At 49.0% G+C, this 6,000-nt stretch overlaps 1 protein-coding gene across 5 annotated transcripts in view; it reads left to right on the top strand.

The window, feature by feature from the left end:
- The first annotated feature begins 1,968 nt into the window (after positions 1-1,968).
- ZNF219 (zinc finger protein 219) overlaps positions 1,969-6,000 on the top strand; it is a 584,109-nt gene continuing 580,077 nt past the window's right edge. The window contains exon 1 of one of the 5 annotated variants that reach the window (XM_069633700.1): positions 1,969-2,075. The gene's annotated coding sequence lies outside the window, so the exon portion shown is untranslated. Of the gene's footprint in view, positions 2,127-2,434; positions 2,460-2,626; positions 2,743-3,696; positions 4,840-6,000 lie in introns of those variants that run through there. The other 4 variants (XM_069633701.1, XM_069633705.1, XM_069633702.1 and 1 more) reach the window with 4 other exon arrangements.

Genomic DNA, 6,000 nt, shown 5'->3' with positions numbered 1-6,000 from the left:
GAGGTTCTTCACCTTTTTTGCTTCTCCCCACAGAACAGGAATCTCTCATCCATATTCGACTGAGGTATGAAATGGTTTTCCAAGGCTGTCTTGACCTGTAGATTGCACGCCTCAAAAATGCGAATGACATCCAGCCCTGCCGAATACAGCAAAGTTGCCCTTTTCGCGGCATCATCGGTGATACCGGTCGCTGCAAAGTACATTTCAAGTCTTTTAATCCAGAGCAACCATCATGGCTCCAGTTTGGATGGGGGTCCCGACACAGCAAACTCCTGCATCGGTAACAGAGACCCTTGTTGTGGCCCCGTTGTGCCACGTGCAGTCTCCGCTTCCCCATCGCTGTCCGCCATTGCTGCAGGTCGCACCGCACCTCTAGGTGTCACAGAGGCCGCAAACCTGATATGTGGGGCTCCAACGCCGTGTCTTGGCCACTCCTTTTTGTGTCACAGTTGAGGGTCGTCCCCAGGTGGGTGGGAACGACCAGGGTTCCAAAAATTTGCCGTGAGGCAGAAGCGCAACAGCGCACGAGCACCTGTGCAGGCCGCTACTGTTGCTCAATCGTGGCGTTCACGCCGGGTCCGTGTCATGCCACGATACGCAGCACCGCTGATCTGACGTTCGGTGCGTGTCGGGATGAGCGTAATCGTGGCGCTCCTCCTCGTCGCCAGTTGTTGTATCCTCACCCCAGATGGTCGGGGTAAGGACCCGCACTCACGCCTGCATCCACACACGCACACCGTACACACATGCAAGGACGACGCGGGACGCTTTGTTGCCTGGTCCGCGTCCCGGCGGGAACTGCCGCACGGGCGCCGTTTATTGCTCTGCACATGCGCGACCCGGGAACGAGGCTTGCGCATGCGCTGCACACTACGGGGACGTCACACCTCGCAAGTAAAAATATTGTCTCTGGGCAGGATTGGTTCCTTTAGGGGGCCCAAAGGATGTCCAGGGGCCCCAGGCTCCTTAAAAGGTAAGCAGATTTTCTACTTATATTTTCTATTAAAAGCAGCCATCATAATCGTTGTTTTATGATGTTAAATAGTCATCATAACCCCCCCCCCCCACACACCCTAGACTTCCTTCGTGCTCCCATGAGGCCCCTCACCCAGTTTGAAGACAACTGCTTTGTAGAAAAACTAAAATACTTATTGCGCTATCTGTGCACTGCTGTATGCTGCTATCGCTCAGTCGCGGTCTGTATTTATTTGCCTATTGTTCAGAGTATATATTCCTTTATTTCGCACCATCTATTGCTCTATCTACTGTATGCAACCTCCTGTCGTTCGTTATCTATTAATATATATGCTCATGTGTCTATATACATCAGTATCCAGTATCTATCTCGTTGCTTGTCATTCCGTCTACCCACCCATAAACCTTCGTAAATACAAATATGCATAAGAAAAAAAAAGGACAGCATTTCCATTTCAGCTCTTTCTGCCCAAATCATCAGCCTGTGTGTGTAAAACGCGCCCCACGCAAAGCTGTTGAAAACAAGAAGAAACCCAAACTCGAGTGTCACCGAAGCCCCCCAGGAATGTTCACAGAGATCACTCAAAATTGTGCTCTCTGTCTGCCTCCTTAGTCGCTTATCACGGGAATCAATCGGTTTTCCTTTAATGGCGTTTTCCAGTTATAATCACTAAATAATAATAGTATAATATTATGTATTATTGTAAACAATTATCCAAAACAAAAATCAAAATAAAACTCCCCGGTCCTGCCAAAAAAGGAAGGGGGACGAGAGAGAGAAAAAAAAATGAAAGAAACCCACAGTTTTGAAAGAAAAAGGGCCCAGTCCCTCCCAGCATTCCTGGCTCTGAGCTGCTCTTTCAATAAAAGCCCCCAGTGAGATCTGATGAAAAGGCCTGAAAAATGCAAATGTACTGCTGCTGAATGCAGGGAGCACAATGAGAGCAGGAGCAGCTCCCTCCCTCTTTTTTTTTAAATTGTGTTTAATTCAAGCAAAAAAAAAAAAAAAAAAAAAAAAAAAAAAAAAAAAGCAGCAGAAGCTCCAGCGCCTTGTCCCTGAGCAGAGCTGGGAGCAGGGCAGCCTTCATCTGGGCCTGAGTGTGAGTACTTTCCGTCTCATCCTCACGGTACATCGGCCCCGGCGGGGTTGGGTGAGCAAAGATGGGGTACAGGGGAGGGCGGCGGATATATTTGTGCTTTATTTGTCGGTCGTGGCTGAAGTTTTTGGGAGCAGGTGCAGGGGTTGGGGGAGCTGGGATGTATGTGTTCGAAGGGGAGAATTAACTTTTTCCCCCCAGTTTCCTGGAGTGGGGGTGTCCTCGGTGAGTGGGGGTTGGGGGACGGCTTCAGCTTCCTTGCCTGGGAGAGAGGAGCACAAGAGCTTTTGTAGTGAATGGAGGCAGTCAGGGCTGGGAGCGGAAGGGGGGTGGAGAGGGGGTTGGGGTGGCAGGAGGAGGGAGAAGGGATCCATTTGCAGACAGCAGGTCAGTGGGAGCCGCAGGAAACGTACAACAAACAAATGGGGGAAAAATAGAGGGCACATTTATGGGGAAAGAAGGAAACGGTGTTTCAGGAAACGGGAAGGTACAGGAAGTGACCTGGAGCTGCGGGGGAGGGGGAGGGGCAGTGGGGTACCGGGATGGGGCGCAGACTAAGTGGAGGGGGACACCATCCCGAGAAGGGGGTTGAGCTAAAACCGGCCTTAGGTTCAAGCTAGGTGAGGGGGTACTTCGTGACTATGGAGCTACTGGTGGACGTCCGTGCTCGGTACTGTTGACGTTGCTTTGATGTTTGGGGTTTCTGTACGTACTCGACCTGATGCTACGGGAGGGGGTGCTTCGGTCCTTGGTGGTGTTGGTTAAGCTGCTTTGGGGTGTTCCTGGGGGGGGGGGGGGCGTTGGGGGCATCTGTTTCTGATGTATCGCTTCCTGTGTTTTGTGTTATACAGCTATGACTTGTCAGCGGTTGGTGGTACTGGGGTGAATTGGGGTCCTATATTGGGGCTGCTGCACAGTCGCGGGTGGGAGCTGCGTGGACGCAGTGCACATGTAAATGTGGGTGTCTGTATGGGGCGCAGAGTACAGAATGGTGTCGGTATGCAATTCATGTAATTCGGCGTCTATAGTTGGGTGTCTGTTTGGGGATTCAATCCATAGCTGGGTAGATCACTGTATAGCGAGGCCCTCTGTGCTTTGGGGGGGGGTAAACAGTTGTATGTCGTAGGAGGTATTTTGTATACCGCTGATGTGGAGTTGGGAGATCCAGTATATTTCGATGTTTGGGTTGGGTTTCTGTTTTGAGAAGCCGTGGGTGGGGAGTAGAAACACGCGGTTGGTGGTCGTTTTATAGTACAGTGTGGGAGATACCGTGTATTTCAGTGATTGTATTGTGAATTTGGTGTGTAGCGTTGGGAGGTCCCGTGTGAGCTGCTTCTCAGCGAGTGTGTGGATTCTGTGCTCTTTGGTGGTAGGGCGGCGCAGGTTCAATCGGAGCTCTTTCTGGGATCGGGGTTTGGCTGACAACTGGATTTCCTGTGGAAGGTCCCACGCTTCTGGGGTGGGGGGGGGGGGTGGAGGAGGGTAAGCTTTCTGCACCGCTACTAGTGAGAAGTATTATGGGCATACGTATGCTTGGGTGCCGGAGAGCTGTGGGGCCTGTGTTTGGGGTTAACTCTGCAGTTGGATGGGGGGGGGGGAGAGATAAGCCAGTGTTTTATGTGGGGTGTCCAGCATTGGCATTTTGAGTGTGGGCTCCTTCACCGCTTTGTGAAATGGGAATGGGTGTAAAGCTGGTTGTGTGGGTAGAGATTTGAAGACAGAGGCAGTCCTGGCTTCATAGTGGGTCCCGTACCGCGCTATATTTGGGTTTCTTGAACAGCTGGCAGCTTGGTGTTACACTACTGTGAAATCCATTGGGGTTCCAGGAAGCTAGGGGCCACTAGAACTATAATCATGTGCGACATATAACAAGCAGTGCATGTTGTGGTACATAGTATGTATTTGTTGGGGGAGAGAGGGCGCTCTGGTGCCGTGTGTGGGGCGGCGATGTACGGATGGAGATGAAATGCGCAAATCATCTTCGTACTCAGACTGACACCTCCTCCTTCCCGTTTTCCTTTAATGCTAGATACATTTTTCATTTTTTTTGACAGTATTGAGCGTCCTTAGTCTGTGGCTTAGAGTAGGAGGGGCCGTTGCTTGAAATCTCCTATTCACCGCAGGATTTCACTTATTGATGTTTTTCTGTTTATGCAAAAAATGCAGCAATTAATGCGATAGAAATGGAAGCCTATTGGTCTATATATTTGCAATTACGAGGGTGACCTCACGTTTGATACTATAGTGCGAGCAGTGTTATGTATATTATTCATTACATGGTGTGGTCAGTGTACGTGTCTTTTGTGTGTGACACATGGAGGTCATGGGCTAGTATATAGAATGTCAGGGAAGGTGATCTGGTGTTGTGTACGTCAGATATATACGTGAGTTGAGGAGTGCTTGGTCTGCTTCCTTATAACCACTCCCATTAGGAATAATCGCTTCACTGACCAATATGCCATGGCACTTCAGTTGGTGGTGAGGGCCTAGTGGTGCCAGTGTCTCTTGTCCCTGCCTGCCCAGCACCGAACAGGAATCACACAGACTCCATTGGTATCCTAAACAAACCATAACGTTTGTGCCAGTTAGTTGGTGTGAACAATCTGTTGGTACCAGAACCCCCAGGAAGGCTTGTAATGAACAGGAATGGCAGCCGCTCATATAGTCACATCACCAAACCCAGGCAGAAGGGTACTGGGGAAGGCCTACAGGTGCCAGGGCTCCAGTTAGTGATTCCATCGACAACAGCACCATGACTTTCATGCAGGTAGGACCTTCTGCCTAACAAAATGCTCGTATTAACTCAGTAAGCCTGGTGGATAGAAACTGTATGGCTTGCTACCTTCCACCGACCTAAACCTATATTTCGAATTGTGTCCTCCAATGTATTCCTTATCTTTGATAATCGCGTCCAGCTTCGGAAAAACCTTCTCGGCAGAGGGCGGTGTGTGTTGGTCGAATCAATGTCCCTCGAAGGTGACGTAATCGGGTGAATAAGTAGCATGGAGTTGCGGGGGTGACTCCCCCTCCTCCCCCCCCAACAGGTTCCATGGCTTAAAATTGCAGCCAAAATATGGTGATATTCTTGTATGGCGATATTTTTGCAGGGATATTAACACATGGAACCCTTTTGGCTGTGTAGATGTTTTGACTAGAACTGCTAACAGTATTTGCCAGCATAATTTGCTGTTCAGGAAGCATGCAGTGGTAGTGCAAAACATCTGGAGAGCCACAAGTTGCAGACCCTGGGCCTATAGGTACTGACTGTGCTCCCTGCCCTGCATCCAGCCAGAATCTTTCACCTCACCTAGCCCCATAGACCTTGTCTGTGACGAGGCTAAAGTTTGCTACACCTAATTTTATTGACTTGCAACTAATGAAACTTAAAAAACACATTCAGCCCAGAATGGAAGAGCATGCACACAGAATTAGTTCCTAAACATATCTTTATTAACGTTTAGTACAATGTGTTCTGGTGGTTATAATGTTTAACCTCTAGCAGCCTCAAAGTACTAGGGAGTTGTTGATCGTGGGAGGTTGAAAAGTTAATCCTCTGATAACCTATACAGTTTCCATTTTATGGCCATAAAACTATTTTAGGAGAATTTTATACCGAGCACTGCTGGGATTGAAATGGTCTTCAGGCACTCTAGTTAATCTGAAAGAAAAAGGGAGAGTGGGTTGGTTACGGGAGAATAGGGAATACAGGTGTTGTGCTTAGCTGTTGGTGTGTGTAGAACCAGGAGCGACTGGAATCTGTGCCAGAGTACTTTCTAGGTGGGTTTTGTACACCAAAGGTGTTTTTCGTTTCCCGATGGGAGACCACCAGTATTTGACTTGTGGAGGCGTTTAAATCAGTTGGTTAGGTTTGTAAGTTGATTCAAGAGATGTATGGAAAGTGTAGTGTTTAGGGAGAGTGTTTTGGCAC

Source organism: Ambystoma mexicanum, chromosome 13 (genome assembly GCF_040938575.1).
Source record: "Ambystoma mexicanum isolate Mex_15411 chromosome 13, UKY_AmexF1_1, whole genome shotgun sequence".
In the NCBI taxonomy this organism is placed as follows: Eukaryota; Metazoa; Chordata; class Amphibia; order Caudata; family Ambystomatidae; genus Ambystoma; species Ambystoma mexicanum.
Note: the sequence above shows the minus strand (reverse complement) of the source record. Positions and strands in the feature narration are given on the sequence as shown.